We start from the raw sequence: 19,794 nt of genomic DNA, 5'->3' as shown, positions 1-19,794 counted from the left end.
ATCCACCGACTCCCACAATTACCTGGCCTTTATATTCTCACACCCTGCTCCCTGTAAAGTCTCCATTCCATTCTCCTAGTTATTCCATCTCCATTGTATTCATTCCAAAGATGTTAACTTTGACAAGGGATCCTCTGAAATGTCCATCTTTTTCCTCAACCGAGGATTCCTCTGGGCCCTCAAGTGGGACCAACCCATCTCTCGCACTTCAACCCTCACCCCCTCTCTTCCCTTTTGCAACAATGATAGGGTTCCCCTTATCCTTACCAGCCATCCCAACAGCATCCCTCTCCAGAGGATCATCAGCTGCCATTTCCGCTGTTTCCAGCAAGATGTCACCACCAGTCACCACACACCTCCCCTCCCACAGGAACCATTCCCGTTGGGACACTGTTTATTTCCAACACCCCCTCACAATGTCATAGCACCTTCCCCTGCAACTTCTGAAGGTATAACATCTGTCCATTTACTTCCTCCCTCCTCAGTATCCAAGGGCCCAAACACACCTTCACTTACTTGCACTTCTCACAATCTCGTCTACTGCATTCATTGCTCACAGTGCAGCCTCCTCTCTATTGGGTATATGAAGGGTTGATTTCAGAACACTTGCATTCTATTTGCCAAAAAAGACCCTGAAATTCCAGATGCCTTTTAACACACTACCTTGTAACCTGGCCAACACCTCTGCCTCAGGCTTACTGCAGTGCTCCAACGCAGCTCAATGCAAGCTAGAAGAACAGCACCTCACTTTCAGCTTGGGGACCCTGCAGCCTTCCAGACTCAATATCAAATTGATTAACTTTGGGGTCTGAGCTCTCCCATGTCCTTACTCCAACCACACAACTAGGCCTTGTTATCACAGAGCCTGCTGTTACGTACAAACCATTTTTAGCCACTAACAGTCTCCATTAACAGCTATTCACCCTCCTACCCAGATTGTCTATTCACCCCACTCCTCTGTCTGTCTAACTGCTCTTCTCCATCTTTGGGCTCAATCCCCATTTATCATTTACTCTTCACCCCTTCTCCTCCACCATATCTTCTGTATATAAACTGACATTTCCTAGCTACCACCAGTTCTGAGGAAGCGTCACTCACTCTGAAATGTTCACTCTGATTTCTCTGCACAGATGCTGGCAGACCTGTTGAACCTGATAAATATCTATAAGTGTCACATAGTCAAATATTAAACAAAACAGATATTTATAAACTTCCATAAGGGGAGGGTGAAAAGCCAGCTTGCAGCTAGTGAGATTGTTAGAATCACATTAATCCTTCCAGTGTGGAAGCAGGCTTTTCAAACTATCGACTCCATACTGACTCTCTGAAAAGCATTCCACCAGGACCTAACACCTTTGCATACTCTTTTAACTCTATTTTTCCCATGGCTAATCCATCAAGCCTGCACTTCCCTGGACACAATGGACAAAAGCTGCACACCTTTGGAATGTGGAAGGAAACCAATGCAGACACGGGAGCATGTACAAACTTCATACAGTTACCTGAGGCTGGAATTGAACCCAGCTCCCTGGTGCTGTGAGGCAGCAGTTCTAATCACGAAGCGACTGTTCCAATATTTTCAGTAATCCTATTGATCAAGCAGTAAACCCAATGGCTGCTCCATGAAGTTTTGGAGAGGTCCAATTCAATCTGAAGTTTCTTATTCAATGTAATGTTCTTGGTCAGTTTTCCAAGGGTTCAGAATGTGAGAAGGCACAGGATGGTCCTGCAGGAGGGAGCAGGTACCTGGAAAACTGCTATCACTTCCAGGTGAGGGAAGGATGTAATTTGGAATGTTGGGAATATGGGAGCAAATGAGCAATGAGTAGCCACCCGAGCTACAAATCTTCACATGAACCTCGAAAGCGATCTAACATTTCGAGTCTAAATGACTCTTCATAAGGGCTTAACTTCCCTAGTTAACCATCGCTGGCTTATCCCCTTCCTAGAAATCTTTTTTCTCACTGAAGTATATCTTTGCTGTGAGTCATGTATTGTTCTTTTAAGTGTCTTCCATTGATTATCAAATCTCTTTGCTGCTAAATACCTTCCCCAGTCCACTCCCACAAGCTCAGGCCTCATTCGTTTGCAATTACTCTTGTTTAAGCTTAACACAGTTATTTCCCAACCATGATCCTCCCTTTCAAACTGAATGCTACATTCCTCCATGTTATGGTCAGTGTTGACTCTGACATCATTTATTAAACCTGCCTCAGTAAACATCACCAGATTCAAAATAGCCAAATATATGGTTGGATTCACAATATTATTATTCCAGGAAACAATGTGCTCATGGCTCCCTCTGCTAATCTCGCTGTTTAAATCAACATGTTGATAAAAATCACCCTGGTTTAATGTTACTTGCACTTTTTAATCTCCTCATTTTTCTCTGCCCAACCGTGTTGCTATGTTTGGGGTCTTACAGACCATTTCTGCCAATCTTCTTACTTTATTTCTTACTTTCACTCATGTGGAGTCTATATTTTTCTGATTTCAGATTATTTCTTGCTGTTGTATTTACTTCATCCCAAATCAACAATGCTACCCCATCGCGCTTTCCTTTCTGCTTGTCCTTTGGAAATTTACATATTTGCTAGATGAAGCAAGTTGTTTTTTGAATGTTACAGAGGATTGATGAGGGCAAAGCAGTGAATGTGATCTAAATGAACTTCAGTAAGGCATTTGACAAGGTTCCTCATGATAAACTGGTTATCAAGGTTAGATCTCATGGAATACTGGGAGAATTAGCCACTTGGATACAGAACTGGCTTGAAGGTAGAAGACAGAGAGTGGTGGTGGAGGGTTTCTTGTCAGACTGGAGGCCTGTGACCAGTGATGTACCACAAGGATCGGGGCTGGGTCCACTACTTTTCATCACTTATAAAAATGATTTGAATGTAAACATAGGAGGGACAGTTAGCAAGTTTGCAGGTGACACAACAGGATCATGATCAGATGGGACCAATGGGCTGGAGTATCAGATAGATTTTAATTTAGATAAATGTAAAGTGCTGCACTTTGGAAAGGCAAATCTGAGCAGGATTTACACACTTAATGGTCAGGTCATGGGGAGTGTTTCTGAACAAAGAGATGTTGGAGTGCAGGTTCATATTTCCTTGAAAGTGAAGTCGCAGGTAGATAGGGTAGTGAAAAAAATCATTTGGCATGCTTTCCTTTCTTGGTCAGAGCATCGAATATAGGAGTTGGGAAGTCATATTGCAACTGTACAGCACATTGATTAGACCAGTTTTGGAATACTGTGTGCAGTTCTGGTCTCCCTCCTATTGGAAGGCTGTTGAGAAACTTGAAAGAGTTCAGAAAAGATTGACAAGGGTATTGCCTGGGTTGGAGGATTTGAGCCAGATGGAGAGGCTGAATAGGCTGGGACTGTTTTCCCTGGAGCGTCAGAGGCTGAGGGGTGACCTTATAGAAGTTTACAAAATTATGAGGGGCATGGATAGGGTAAATCGGCAAAGTCTTTTCCCTGGGTTTGGGGCATTTAGAGTAGAGGGCATAGGTTTAGGGTGAGAGGGAAAACAGTTAAAATGGACCTAAGGAGAAATGTTTTCATGCAAACGATGGTCCATCTATGGAATGAGCTGCCAGAGGAAGTGGTGGAGATTGTCACAATGACAACATTAAAAATGCATCTGGATGGTTATATGAAGAGGATGGATTCAAGAAGGATATGGGTCAAGTGCTGGCAAATGGGAGTAGATTAGGTTATGATATCTGGTCTGTACAGACGAGTCAGACTGAAGTGTCTATTTCCGTACTGTACATCTCTCTGACTCTAAATGAGAGAATCAATCTGTGAACAGTGATGTCACAGAATCAGCATTGTGATGATGAAAAGTCATCAGGTTTGATGATATCAGTTGTGGTGGAAAAGTTCAGTGACACCGAGGAAACTAATATATTGCTTTGTTCCTAATAGTGATGCAGGAGATTACAGAGGTCCTCAATTATAGTAATATCTAGATTACTCCCAGTACCATATGCTGGTGAGAGTAGCTGTAGTAGGATAATGTGTGGCTAAAGAGCTGAAGTAAGGAGCAAGAATTCACATTTTTGGACCACTGGGACCTTTGTTGGAATAGACTTGACCTGTAGAAGACAGATGGTTTGCACCTGCATTCCTGCATTGGAGGGGGATCAATATTCTGGCAGGGAGATTTGCTCGTGTGACTTGGGAGACTTTAAACTAATAAGCGGGGAGGGACTGTATTGAGGGGACTCAAAGAGATAGTGAGATAAGAAATAAGGTGCAGTAGATAAAGGGAGGAAGTTAAGTACTCAAGGTAGGCATGAGCACAGCAGAGAATGAGGTAAGACTGAGCAATTCAACTGCATTTATTTAATGCAAGAGGCCTGACAGATAAGGCCAATTAACCTCCACCACTTCCTCTGGCAGACCATTCCATACATGCACTACCCTCTGCATGAACAAGTTACCTCTCAGGTTCTTTTTAAATCTTTCCTAACTCACCTTAAATCCGAGCCCTCCAGTTCTGGAGTCACCTACCCTGGGGAAAATACATTAGCTCTTCACCCAGTCCATGCCCTTCACGGTTTTATAAATCTCTAAAAGGTCACCCCTCAGCCTGCAATGCAACAGGGAAAAAAGCCCCAGCCTATTCGGCCACTCGTTATATCACAAACCCTCCAGTCCCAGTAACTGCGCTGCAAATGCCCTCCACACTCTCAGGCCTCACAACATACTTACCCCACCTCTCCCTCCACTACATTGATGACAGCATTGGTGCCACCTCATGCTCCCGTGAGGAGGTTGAGCAATTCATCAACTTCACCAACACATTCAACCCCGACTTCAAATTCACCTGGACCATCTCTGACACCTGCTTTCCCTTCCTGGACCTCTCCATTTCCATTAATGACGACTGACTTGACACCGACATTTGTTACAAACCTTCCGACTCTCACAGCTACCTGTATTACATGTCTTCCCACTCTACCTCCTGCAAAAATGCTATCCCATATTCCCAATTTATCCGCCTCCACCTTATCTGCTCTCAGGAGGACCAGTTCCACCACAGAACACATCAGATGGCCTCCCTTCTTTAGAGACCACAATTTCCCTTCCCACGTGGTTAAAGATGCCCTCCAACACATCTCGTCAACATCCCGTCCCTCCACCCTCAAAGCCCCCCCCCTCCAACTGTAACAAGGACAGAATGCCCCTGGTGCTCATCTTCCACCCGACCAACCTTCGCATAAACCACATCATCCGACGGCATTTCTGCCACATCCAAACGGACCCCACCACCAGGGTTTTATTTCCCTCCCCACCCATTTCTGCTTTCCGCAAAGACTGTTACCTCTGTGACTACCTGGTCAGGTCCACGCCCCAACAACCCACCCTCCCTTCCTGGCGCACTCCCCTGCCACTGCAGGAATTGCAAAACCTGTGCCCTCACCTCCATCCAAGGCCCCAAAAGAACCTTCCACATCCATCAAAGGTCTACCTGCATATCCACCAAGATCATTTATTGTATCCGTTGCTCCCGATGTGGTATCCTCCACACTGGGGAGACTGGATGCCTCCTAGCAGAGCACTTTAGGGAACATCTCCAGGACACTAGCATCAATCAACTCCATCACCCTGTGACCCAACATTTCAACTCCTCCTCCCACTCTGCTGAGGACATACAGGTCCTGGGCCTCCTCCACTGCCGCTCCCACACCACCCGACGCCTGGAGGAAGAACGCCTCATCTTGTGCGTTAGAACACTCCAACCACATGGCATCAATGTAGATTTCACCAGTTTCCTCATTTCCCCTTCTCCCACCTCACCCCAGCTCCAACCTTCCAGCTTAGCACCGTCCCCATGACCTGTCCTACCTGCCTATCTTCCTTTCCACCTATCCACTTCACCCACCTCTCTGACATATCACCTTCATCCCCACGCGCATTCACCCGTTGTACTCTTTGCTACCTTCCCCCACCCTCCTCTCTGACCTATCACCTCCATTCCCACCCCCATTCACCTATTGTACTCTATTCTACATTCTCCCCACCCCCATTTCCATCTCAGTTATCTCTTCACTCTGCAGGCACCCCACCTCTATTCCTGATAAAGGGCTTTTGCCCGAAACATCGATTTTCCTGCTCCTCAGATGCTGCCTGATCTGCTGTGCTTTTCCAGCATCACCCTAATCTAGACTCTGGTTTCCAGCATCTGCAGTCCTTGTTTTTACTCGACCATCTTCCTTGTGTAGACTCCCTTTTCCCTTTGAGCTAAAGGGGACAGTGAACCTGTATTTCTCCCCTCCAGCTCAGCCATCCCTTCCTCCTCACTCTCACCTGCCTTTCTCTCTCTTCCCCTCAGTCACCGCATCTCCATCCCCCAACCCTCCCACTCACTCTCTTGATCTCCAAACCTCTAATGTCCACTTATTTTGCAGACCTCCTGCTGTCACCCTCCCATTCTATACTGTCACTCACTCTCTCCTACCCCATCCCAGTCACCTCCCCTCAAAAAACCTCCATACCCTCTCCCATATCCTTATTCAGCTTCCAATCATTCCCTCCTCCATCACTTATTCCATGTCTTCAAACTTTCATTCCCTCTCCTGAGATTAAAAACCTTCCCTCATTTCCTCCCATTCTCCATGATGCTTCCCTTCCCCTTCCATAAACCCTCCCCTGCAAATACAACCCCACTCGACCCTCCCTCAGTCTCCCCATGGCCTACTGCCCATCTCTCCTGCTTCCCCTCACTGTCCCCCTTCCCACCCATTCACATCACTTCGCTCTCCTCTTTCCCTTGCATTCACCCACCTTCCACTTCTATCCCCACCTGCCCCAATCTTCTTTTCCAATCCTCCATGTGCTCCCTTCCTCTTGTTATCACACTCCTCATGCTCACCTTCCCAGCATTCTCCCCTCCTCTTATTCATCCCTTTCTCCCACTTTCTCTTCTCCATTTTGTCACCTACACTCTCCTACTCACCTTTTCCTCTTAATTTATCTCTTCCTCCTGGACCCAGCCATCTCCCCTTCCAGTCCATGCCCCATCCCTCTCTTTCTCATTCTGTCCTCTCCTTCACGCTCCCTTCCCCCAATCTGTCTATACCGTTCACTCTGACTGACCCCTTCAATCTCCCCCACCTCTCCCGTACCCCTTACTCTGCTCATCACACTCCCCTCCCCCTCCTGGCCCCCACCATCTGACAGTCCCCTATGCTGTCCAATACCCCCTTGCTCTCCCCTCACTCTCCTTCCCCACCCCTGAGTGCTTCATCTCGCTCGACCTCTGCCACACTCTCTGCCCCTCGCTTTCCCCTCACCTTCTGTTTAGTTTACCCTTTCCACCACACTTCCCCTTGCCACTAACATCACACTTTCCCCACTTCTCCCCACTCCTCCTGTCTCCCCGGATGATCTCATCCCGAGAGATACCCCTTCCCATTGCTCTCATCTGGGCACTCAACCCTCCCAATGATCATTCCCCGTCTGAGCTCCCCCTCATTCTCTACATCTCTCTCTCTCTCATACCACCTCTTCACTCTCCTCTCCTCTCATTCCCACATCTCCTCACTTTCCACCCTCTATCCCACATCTCCTCGCTCTCCCCCTATTTTTAATCTTGCCCTCCATCCTGCGATAGGGTTGGGTTTAGGGTTCTGTTCTTCCTGTGCACTTCATTTCCCCACCCACTCTCCTCCAAATGAGCCCTCACCTCCCCTCCCTTACTCCTCCCTCCCCAGCCCTCTGCCTCACCCATCCTTCCTCCTTATCCCTCCACTCTCATCACTCACTGCAATCTCCCTCACTCACTCCTCTTTCCTTGTCCCGCCCCTCCATCAACTCACCTTTCCTAGGCTCACTCCATCTCCCTTTCACTCCCACACCCTCGATTGCTTCGCCCCTCACTACCTGCTCCCTCTCTCTGACGGTGTTATTTGATCTCTCCCCCAGCTCCAGCCTCTCTGACTCTGGATCCGAACACAGCGCATCCCCAGCTCATCCTGTCTGAGGACCGGACCAGTGTGAGACTCGGAGACAAATGGCAGCCGCTCCCTGACTCCCCGGAGAGATTTGATCCCTGGCCTTTCGTCCTGGGATCAGAGGGATTCACATCAGGGAGACATTACTGGGAGGTGGAGGTGGGGAAGAAGACCTGCTGGAGTCTGGGAGTGGCCCGAGAGTCTGTGAAGAGGAAAGGGAGGATCACCTCAAGCCCGGAGACTGGATTCTGGATTGTGGGGCTGTATCCTGGATGTGGTTATTCAGCCGCCACCTCCCCCTCACGGACCCCCCTCTCCCCGAGTGTGAATTCCCGGAAGATCGGTGTTTTCCTGGACTATGAGGATGGACAGGTGTCATTTTACAATGCGGACACCATGTCCCATCTCCACACTTTCACCCACACTTTCACTGAGAGGCTCTTTCCCATCTTCAATCCGGGAGGGAATGACCGCGGGAAAAACTCCGCCCCGCTGACAATCTGCGGGATTAAAGGGCACTGACAGATCCATCCCATAATTTCACCCCGTTCCCCTGCCTCCTGCCAGCTGTAAACTGATGGGGGTCGGTCTCAGTCTGGGGGAAAGAAGGAGGGGGAGAGAAGAAACAAATAGAAGCTCAATTGTAGAGAGGGACTGACTGGGTAGAATGAGCTGTGAGCTGCAGGAACCCGGGGACCTTCCTGCCTGTAATGTTGCTCCACAGGCGGGAGGTGGCGCTACATGACGGTGTTGGAGATGAATCAGTCAGTGGGTCTCAGACTGGGCTCAGGGGAGTCTTTTCAGGGGGGACATCAAATCATTTCACTGCAGAGACAATGGGGGACTGGGCTCAATCAAAATAAAAATGTCAGATTGATCTTCTTTAGACTTCCACCATGTGTCAATAATGTATACCCCACACAGAACATAGAACAGTACAGCACAGAACAGACCCTTCAGCCCACGATGTTGTGTCGACCATTGATCCTCATGAGGTAAGCCTAATGTACAAACCCTCAAATTTCTGTGACCATATTCATGTCCAGCAGTCTCTTAAATATCCTCGATGACCTCGCTTCCACAACTGCTGCTGGCAACGCATTCCATGTTTTCACAACTCTCTGCGTAAAGAACCTGCCCCTGACATCCCCTTTGTACTTTCCACCAAACAGCTTAAAACTATGATCCCTCGTATTAACAATTTCTGCCCTGGAAAAAAGTCTCTGGCTATGCACTCTATCTATGCCTCTCATTATCTTGTACACCTCAATTACGTCCCCTCTCTTCCTTCGTTTTTCCAATGAACAAAGTCCGAACCCAGTCAACCTCTCTTCATAATATAAGCCCTCCATTCCAGATAGCATCCTGGTAAACCTCCTCTGAACCCTCTCCAAAGCATCCACATCTTTCCTATAATAGGGCGACCAGAACTGGACACAGTATTCCAAGTGCAGTCTAACCAAAGTTTTATACAGCTGCAACAAGATCTCATGGCTCTTAAACTCAATCCCCCTGTTAATGAAAGCCAAAACTCCATATGCTTTCTGAACAACAACGTGATGTAATAACGTTGAGAAACTGGTCTTGTTTTGCTCAGGTCTGTAACTATTGCCCAGAATGTTACTGCTCTTTCATAAAACCTCAGATTTAAAAGTGATGGGTGAACTGATCATTTATGTCATGATCAGATAATACTTAACCATATTTGAAACCATTCAGTTGCTTGAGCTTTTGACTGAAGACACAATTAGGATTCAGAGGGAATTTGATCTTAAACTTGAAATAGCTTTTGAGAAGTTGTCACCTGAAAGCATTAAAATTAAAATTGAAGCCAATAGAATGAAATGCCAGGGCAGCATGGTGGCTCAGTGGTCAGCACTGCTGCCTCACAGGATCCGGGTTCATTTCCAACCTTGGGCGACAGCCTGTGTGGAGTTTACATGCTCTCCTCGTGTCTGCATGGGTTTCCTCCAACAATCCAAAGATGTCCATTTAGGTGAATTGGCCATGCTGAGTTGTCCATAGTGTTAGATGCGTTAGTTAGAGGTAGATATAGGGGAATGGGTCTCGGTGGGTTACTCTTTGGAGGGTCGGTGTGGACTTGTTGGGCCAAAGGGCCTGTTTCCATACTGTAGGGAATCTAATCTAATCATCACATGAAGATGACTTTGACTGGGTGACAGTGAATGAGGACTTTTGAGATGAGTTTTACAGCAATGTTCTGTGTCGGTCTGTTTCAGGAACAGGTCTGGCAGCATTTGTGCAGAGAAAATAGTTTCTCAATCAATTTATATTTTGTTTCAGATTTCCAGCATTTACAATTCTTTGTTTGTTGAACACTAGGTGTGTTACAAACTTCAATGTTCACTGCCAAGGAGTGCTACAAAAACAGACATTGCTGGTGAAAATCAGCAATCTGGCAGCGTGAATGGAGCGAAAGAAGAGACAACATTTTATGTCCAGTGACACTGCTCCAGTTTCTCGAGCTTTTTTAAATTTTTGTAGGAAACCTTGTGATTGGCAGTGAAATGCAGATTCTTCCAGATCATTTCAAAGGGTTGATGAATTAGGTTTCAAGTAATTAACATCCCCACTGCTGACCAAGGACTCCATGTTATCTTCTTGAATTCCCTTTTACATTGCAGGGCTGTGCCTCTGTGGTGAGAAAGGGACTCTGAAGCCTGTCTAACCCATCACATAAATCAACATGTTTCTACACCCTCCCATTGGACAGACACAAGCAGATCTGAACAAGAGTCACACTGGATTTGAAACATTTCTCACACCTCAGCTGCTGCCAGACCTGCTGAGTCTCTCCAGCATTCTCCATGATTGTGTGGAATTTGAAGCTGCAGAGGGCTGTTGAGGCTGGGTCATTCAGGATATACAAGGCTCAGATGGACAGATTTTTAAAAAGGAAGGAAATCAAAAGTTATGGAGTTCAGGCCGGAAAGTCGATTTGAGGTGCTCAGATTAGCTATAATCTTATTCAATGGCAAAGCAGAGGAGAGGTCACATCTGAGAAACCTCAGCGAGTTTTTTGAGGAAGTGACAGAAGATTGATGAGTGCGATGGAAGTGTGTTTTTCTGACTGGAGATCTGTGACCAGCGGTGTTGTGCAGTGTGCTGTGCTGAAACACCGTACAATAATAATTTGGAGAGGAATGTGGGTGTCTGAGGTTGCAATGTATGACATAATGATATAAACCCAGACTGACACTTGAGTTCAGTACTGGGGGAGTGCTGCAGTATTGGGACTGCACTCCGTTCAATGACACTTTGATTCAAACCTCATGTAGGGGTGAATATAAAAAAGGTCCCATGGCCAATGTTTATCCCCCATACAACATCAAATCGATTAGATGATGTGTTCACATTACTGTTTATGGGAGCCTGCTCTGTACAGACTGACTGCTTTATGTTCCATTTTGCAACATTAAATACAATTTTGAAATACTTAGTAGACTGTAAGAAGCTTTGAGATGTGCTTTGCAAATTCCAGTCTTTTGATTTGAGGCATTCAGTAGGTTATTCAGGAGCATGACAGGGTCCCTAATCCATTCAATCACTTGTGACAGTGACTAGCGGCTATAACTATTAGACAGTCACTAATATATCCAGTTGCAGGTTTCCCCTCTGTTGACTATAAGATGCAGCAGCGGAATGAGGTCAAAGAAATGTAACGTGTTGCATCTCTGAAAACCACCCCGGGTCTCCTCCACCATTTGATCGTGACTAATATATTTCTCATTCCCCATTCTCCTGCTTTCTCTCTGTAACCCTGGTCCCTTTACTATTCAAGAAGCTATCCATCTCTGTCTTAAACACATTCAGTGACTTGGTCTCCACATCATTTTGTAATGATGAGTTCTACAGATTAAACACCCTCTGACTGAAGAAATTCCTCCTTATTTCAGTTATAGAGTCAAAGAGTAATAGAGACGCTTAGCATAGAAACAGACCCTATGATCTAACTTGTCCATGCAAATCAGGGATCCTGAATTAATCTAGTCCCATTTGTCAGCGTTTGGCTGTTAGCCTCTCAACCTTTTCTACTCATATACCTATCCAAATGCCTTTTAACATTGTAATTTTACCAGCCTCCACCACTACCTATGGCAGTTTCTTTGAAAACATTGCCCCTTCAGTCCTTTTTCTTTCATATTTTTCCTGATATTTTTATTGAAAGAAGCAGACCTGAACGTGTTTACCTGCGGAGGAACAGTGAGACTGGGAACGGTTTGAAACAGGAAGTGCAAAGATTGATCATGGCTTCCAGACAGCAGCTCCTGAGACTGACCGAGGAGACATTTTGTCTCATTTGTTTGGATTTCTTCCCTGATCCGGTTACACTGGATTGTGGACATAACTTCTGCCGCTCCTGTATCACCCAGAGTTGGGAAAAGAAGGAGATAAACTCCCGCCCGCAATGTAGAGAGGAGTTTCCGGAAAGAAACCTCAGGGTAAATCGGGCCTTAGCGAATCTGGCCGAGGAGGCTCGAAAAGAGAAGGAAAGTAAACCTCACTGTGAGGTACATCAGGAAGATCTGAAGCTGTTTTGTGAAATTGACATGAAATTGATCTGTCTGATTTGTAGAGATTCGCGGGAACACAGAGAGCACCGCTTCCTGCCGATCAATGAGGCTATTGAAATCTACAAGGTAAAAGAGCGAATATGTCACGAACTGCGCGTTTCACACATTCCTGATCCAACACCTGACCTAACGCATCTAACTCTGTAATTTCTCTCCAAACCCTAGAAAAAGGTAAAATCTTTCTTAGACTCTCTCACAGAGAAAAAAATCGGTGGTTCAGCAAGCGGAACTAACCCAGAAAAGCAAGAGTTCTGAAGTGAGGGTGAGCTCTCCCTGTGCTGATTTTCTGGGATCTCGGTTAGTTTTGTTCCCTTTACCGCGGGACATTAATGAGGTTTCACATTTCATTTGGTAGGAACAGGCGAGCAGTCTGCAGACCCACATCACATCCGAGTTCACTAAAATGCACCAGATTCTCACTGAGAAAGAGCAGCGTTTACTCAGAGATCTCAGGGAAGAAGAGGAGAGGATTGTAGAACCAATGGAGAAAAACCTTCGAGCGATTCAGGAGAATTTAAATTCTATTGAGGAGGAACTCTCAAAGTTGCAGAAACAGATGGAGCAAAAAGACGAGCTGATATTTCTGAAGGTAAGGGAAGATATTACAGGTTAGGTAATGGAAATTTCACCCAGTTACAAAAAAAAACTTATGATACTTGTTAATCAATAAAGCAATTGCTAAAAATTATAGTATTCAATTCAATCTATGACTGGTTATTGCGACGCTGTCACTGAATTAATCGCTTCTACACTCTGATGCGTTTCGGGAATACCAGATTATTTTACTCTCTCCTCAGTCTTCCTTCCAAAATATATCACGTTACACTTCCGTGTTGTATCTGTTCATTTCAGCAGCCTGTCTGTCTCCTCCTGAAATCTGTTACTGCCATCCTCACTGTGATTCATTTCTTTCAGGAGGAAGCTTGTCGGAAGAGAAGGTAGGACATGCTCTTTACTGAAACTCTGCCCTGTTTGCTCAATAACTCAGGGACGGGTTATTATGGGGTTATTTCCTGGTTATTGTTGCAGCTCTAAAAGGTCATTTATTGGGTGACCGTAACTCCAGTTATGGTTCATAAACAAGTGGTTTTTTTTCTGATAACAAGATTGTTACAGGGTTAAAACAGTATTAGCTTTGATAAAACTGTTCCATGATATTACGAACAAAGCTTTGGAAACTGTTGGGGGGGACAGCCTTGCAGGTGTAAGCTGCAGTGACGGGGTCTGTGGCGTGAGGTCCGGCTCTGAGACTCAGAAGGGAAAGGGGGAGAGGAGGAGAGCGCGAGTTATAGGAGACTCTTTAGTTAGAGGGACAGACAGGCGGTTCTGTGGACATGGGCGAGACTCTCGGATGGTTTGTTGCCTCCCGGGTGCCAGGGTCCGAGACGTCTCGGACTGTGTCTTCAGAATCCTTAAGGGGGAGGGTGTGCAGCCAGAAGTCGTGGTACACATTGGCACCAACGACATAGGTAGGAAGAGGGGTGGGGAGGTCATTCAAGAGGTCAGGGAGTTAGGCTGGAAGCTAAAAGCTAGGACGGACAGAGTCGTTATCTCTGGGTTGTTGCCGGTGCCACGTGACAGTGAGGCAAGGAATAGGGAGAGAGTGCAGTTGAACACGTGGCTGCAAGGATGGTGTAGGAGGGAGGGCTTCAGGTATTTGGACAATTGGACTGCATTCTGGGGAAGGTGGGACCTGTACAAACAGGACGGGTTGCACCTGAACCAGAAGGGCACCAATATCCTGGGGGGTAGGTTTGCTAGCACTCTTTGGGGGGGTTTAAACTAATTTGGCAGGGGGATGGGATCCGGACTTGTAGTCCAGCAAGTAAGCTAGCTGTTTGTCAGGATGTCCAAGAATGTAGGGAGGCTGTGGAGAAGGTAGCACTGACAGGGAATACTTGCGGACACAGAGATGGGCTCAAGTGCGTATACTTCAATGCAAGGAGTATCAGAAATAAGGTGAGTGAACTTAAGGCGTGGATCGGTACCTGGGACTACGATGTTGTGGCCATCACGGAAACGTGGATAGACGAGGGACAGGAATGGTTGTTGGAGGTTCCTGGTTACAGATGTTTCAGTAAGATTAGGGAGGGTGGTAAAAAAGGAGGGGGGGTGGCATTGCTAATTAGAAATGGTATAACAGCTGCAGAAAGGAAGTTTGAGGGGGATCTGCCTTTGGAGGTAGTATGGGCTGAAGTCAGAAATAGGAAAGGTGCAGTCACCTTGTTGGGTGTTTACTATAGGCCCCCCAATAGCAGCAGAGATGTGGAGAAACAGATTGGGAAACAGATTTTGGAAAGGTGCAGAAGCCACAGGGTCGTAGTCATGGGCGACTTCAACTTCCCAAATATTGATTGGAAGCTCTTTAGATCAAGTAGATTGGATGGGGCGGTATTTGTGCAGTGTGTCCAGGAAGCTTTTCTAACTCAGTATGTAGATTGTCCAACCAGAGGGGAGGCCATATTGGATTTGGTACTTGGTAATGAACCGGGACAAGTGATGGGCTTGTTAGTGGGTGAACATTTTGGTGATGGTGACCACAATTCTGTGACTTTCACCTTGGTTATGGAGAGAGATAGGTGCGCACAACAGGGTAGATTTTACAATTGGGGGAAGGGAAATTACGATGCTGTAAGACAGGTGTTGAGGAGCATAAGTTGGGAGCATAGGCTGTCAGGGAAGGATGTGGTGGAAATGTGGAACTTTTTCAAGAAGCAGATATGACGTGTCCTTGATATGTATGTACCTATCAGGCAGGAAAGAAATGGTCGTGTGAGGGAGCCTTGGTTGACAAGGGAGGTTGAATGTCTAGTGAAGAGGAAGAAGGAGGCTTACATAAGGTTGAGGAAACAGGGTTCAGACAGAGCAGTGGAGGGATACAGGATAGCCAGAAGGGACCAGAAGAAAGGGATTAGGAGAGCTAAGAGAGGGCATGAAAAATCCTTGGCGGATAGGATCAAGGATAACTCCAAGGCATTTTATGCATATGTGAGAAACATGAGAATGACGAGAACGAGGGTAGGTCCGATCAAGGACAGTAGTGGGAGATTGTGTATTGAGTCGGAGGAGGTAGGAGAGGTCTTGAATGAGTACTTTTCTTCAGTCTTTACGAACGAGAGGGACCGTATTGTTGAAGAGGAGAGTGTGAAACGGACTGGTAAGATAGAAGAGATACTTGTTAGGAAGGAAGATGTGTTGGACATTTTGAACAACTTGAGGATAGACAAGTCCCCCGGGCCTGACGGGATATATCCTAGGATTATGTGGGAAGCAAGAGAGGAAATTGCAGTACCGTTGGCAATGATCTTTTCGTCTTCACTGTCAACGGGGGTGGTACCAGGGGACTGGAGAGTAGCGAATGTTGTGCCCCTGTTCAAAAAAGGGAATAGGGATAACCCCGGGAATTACAGGCCAGTTAGTCTTACTTCTGTGGTCGGCAAAGTAATGGAAAGGGTACTGAGGGATAGGATTTATGAGTATCTGGAAAGACACTGCTTGATTAGGGACAGCCAGCACGGATTTGTGAAGGGTAGGTCTTGCCTTACAAGTCTTATTGAATTCTTTGAGGAGGTGACCAAGCATGTGGATGAGGTTAAAGCAGTGGATGTAGTGTACATGGATTTTAGTAAGGCATTTGATAAGGTTCCCCATGGTAGGCTTATGCGGAAAGTCAGGAGGCATGGGATAGAGGGAAATTTGGCCAATTGGATAGAAAACTGGCTAACCGGTCGAAGTCAGAGAGTGGTGGTAGATGGTAAATACTCAGCCTGGAGCCCAGTTACAAGTGGAGTACCGCAGGGATCAGTTCTGGGTCCTCTGCTGTTTGTAATTTTTATTAATGACTTGGATGAGGGAGTCGAAGGGTGGGTCAGTAAATTTGCAGATGATACAAAGATTGGTGGAGTTGTGGACAGTGAGGAGGGCTGTTGTCGGCTGCAAAGGGACTTAGATATGATGCAGAACTGGACTGAGGAGTGGCAGATGGAGTTCAACCCTGCCAAGTGTGAGGTTGTCCATTTTGGAAGAACAAATAAGAATGCGGAATACAGGGTTAACGGTAGGGTTCTTAGTCAGGTGGAGGAACAGAGGGATCTGGGGGGGGGGGGGGGGTGGGTGGAGGGACAGACTAAAATCAGAGGTGGTCAAGAGGCCAGAAATAGAGCAGCAAAATTCTCGGAGGGTTGTGGAACCCATGCATTACACATGGTGTAATGTGATGTATCAGTAACTGAACTGTTATTAGGATATGGGCCTTTCTTTGGATCTGCGAGGTTTCCAATCCTTGCCCTTATATTATCGAATTCTATTTGGATCAATTTACAAAAATAAGATGAACATTTCTCGCCCATTTACTGAAATGTGAACAATTCTAAAAGCTTAAGCATTTAAGTCATTTCATAATTTATAATGTAATCTGTTCAATATTCATAGGGTTAGTGACAACAAGAACAAATTCTCAGCTGCAGATCCCTCTCTGTCTATTGGAAAGTTCTCTGGCCCTTTACAGTACACAGTCTGGAAAGAAATGATACACACCGTTCACCCAGGTAAACACATGTATTCATTTTCTTGATGATAAATCCAGTTATGCAGGGACTCTCAGGTACCAGTTTAAACCTTCACATCAGGTGTTGTTAATTCTGGGAGACAGAACAATATTTTGAGAAACTCCCTTCAGCGTATTTGCAAAGATTTGTAGCTCAGGTTATGAACAGATTGTTAACTTCCTTACTGAGCTGATAAGTTAGTTCATAGATGTTTCATCCCTATTCTCAGTAACATCATCAGGGTGCCTTAGATGAAGTGTTGGTGTTCTGTCCCACTCTGCTGGGGTTGGTGGTACCATTTCCATTTTGGTTGCTGGTTTTGTTTCTTAGTGATTGGTAAATGGGGTCCAACTCTTCCTGTTTGTTAATGGAGTTCTGGGATTGGTGTGAGGCTTCCAGGAATTCCTCTGACATGTCTCTGTTTGGCTTGTCCTAGAATGGATATATTGTCTCAGTCGAATTGGTGTCTGTCATTGTCAATGTGAAGTGATATCAGTGCTAGATGATCATGTCACTTGGTGGCTAGTTTGTGGTTTTGTACTCTAGTGGCTAATTTTCTTCCATCTTTGCCCAAAACATTGCCTTCTCCACCTCCTGATGCTGCCTGGCTTGCTGTGTGTTCCAGCTTCTTATTTGTTTGCTAATGTAGTGTTCTTGACAGTCTTCACATGGTATTTTATGTATAACATTGATCCTATTGGTTATGTGTAGAGTATATACTTAGAATCATAGAGTCATTGAGATGTACAGCACAGAAACAGACCCTTCAGTCCAACTCATCCATGCTGACCAGTTCCCTTAACCTAATCGAGTCCCATTTGGCAAAACTTGACCTATATCCATCTAAACCCTTCCAATTCATAAACACATCCAGATGGCCTTTAAAATGTTTTGAATTTACCATCTTCCACCACTTCCTCTGGCAGCTCATTCCATACACACACCATCCTCTGTATGAAAAGGTTACCCCTTTTGTCTCTTTTATGTTTTCCCTGCTCACCCAAAACCTATGCCCTCTAGTTCTGGATGCCCTCACCCCAGGGGAAAATAACCCTGTCTATTTATCCTATCATACCCCTCATGATTTTATAAACTCTATAAGACCACCCCTCAGCCTTTGATGCTCAAGGGAAAACAGCCCCAACCTATTGAACCTCTCCCCATGGCTCAAATCCTGCAAACCTGGCAACATCCTTGTAAATCCTTTCTGAACCCTTTCAAGTTTCATAATATCCTTCTGATAGAAGGGAGACCAGAATTGCACACAGTATTCCAAAAGTGGCTGAACCAATGTCCTGTACAGTCGCAACATGGCCCCCCAGCTCCAATACGCAATGCTCTGTTCAATAAAGGAAAGCATACCAAATGCCTTCTTGACTATCCTATTGACCTGCAACTCCACTTTCAATGAACTATGAACTTGCACTCCAAGGTCTCTTTGTGCAGCAGCACTCCGCAGGACCTTACCATTAAGTGTACAAGTCCTGCTAAGATTTGCCTTTCCTAAAAGCAGCACTTCTAATTTATCTAAATTAAACTCCATCTGACACTCCTTGATCCATTGGCTCATCTGATCAAATCTTGTTGTACTCTGACATAACCTTCTTCACTGTCCACTACACTTCCAATTTTGGTGTCATCTGCAAACTTATGTTCACATCCATATCATCCAGTCTGAAAAGCAACCCTCCACCACCACCTTCTGTCTTCTACATTCGAGCCAGTTCTTTATCCAAATGGCTAGTTCTTCCTGTATTCCATGAGTTCTAACCTTGCTAACCAGTCTACTATGAGGAACCTTGTCGAAGGCCTTACTGACATCTGTGTAGATCAGGTCCATTGCTGATCCCTCATCAATCCATGCTGTTACTTCTTAAGACAACTCAATCTAGTTCATGAGACATGATTTGCCATGCTCAAAGGCATTTTGACCATCTCTAATCAGCCCTTGCCTTTCCAAAGGCAAGTAAACCCTTTCCCTCAGGATTCCCTCTGGCAACTTGCCCACCATTTAAAAAAGGATCACTGGTCTATAATTCCCTGGCTTTCCCTTCCCACCTCCACTCTTCCAGCACCTGACTTGTGACTATCGATAATATAAGTATCTCAGTAAGGGGTGCAGCAATCACTTCCCTAGTTTCCCACAGATGTCTAGGGTACATGTCTACAATGTCCACCTACTTTCTCAACTGAGGATTCCCCAGCAATGTTGTTGACAGGGCCCTGAATTGGGACCTGCCCATTGTCCGCACGTATCCCTCTCTTCCCCACCCTGCAACAGCAATAGGGTTCCCTTTAGTCTTATAGAGAACATAGAACAGTTCAGCGCAGTACAGGCCTTTTGGCCCTTGATGTTGCGCCCTCCTATGAAACCAATCTGAAGCCTGTCTATTCTGCACTAAACCATTTTCATCCATATGTTTATCCAATGACCATTTAAATGCCCTTAAAGTTGGCAAGTCTACCACTGTTGCAGGCAGTGCATCCCACGCCCCTAATACTCCCTGAGTAACGAAACTACCTCTGACATCTGTCCTATATCTCCCACCCCTCAATTTAAAGCTATGTCATCTCGTGTTAGCCATCACCATCTATGGAAAAAGGCTCTCATTGTCCACCATATCTAATCATCTAATTATCTTATATGTCATAATTAAGTCACGTTCCAATATTCTTCTCAT

At 45.8% G+C, this 19,794-nt stretch overlaps 1 pseudogene; it reads left to right on the top strand.

Moving 5' to 3' along the window:
• LOC132832954 (uncharacterized) overlaps positions 1-19,794 on the top strand; it is a 44,560-nt pseudogene that overhangs the window by 11,419 nt on the left and 13,347 nt on the right.

The sequence above is a fragment of the Hemiscyllium ocellatum genome, chromosome 35 (genome assembly GCF_020745735.1).
Source record: "Hemiscyllium ocellatum isolate sHemOce1 chromosome 35, sHemOce1.pat.X.cur, whole genome shotgun sequence".
NCBI lineage: Eukaryota > Metazoa > Chordata > Chondrichthyes > Orectolobiformes > Hemiscylliidae > Hemiscyllium > Hemiscyllium ocellatum.
Note: the sequence above shows the minus strand (reverse complement) of the source record. Positions and strands in the feature narration are given on the sequence as shown.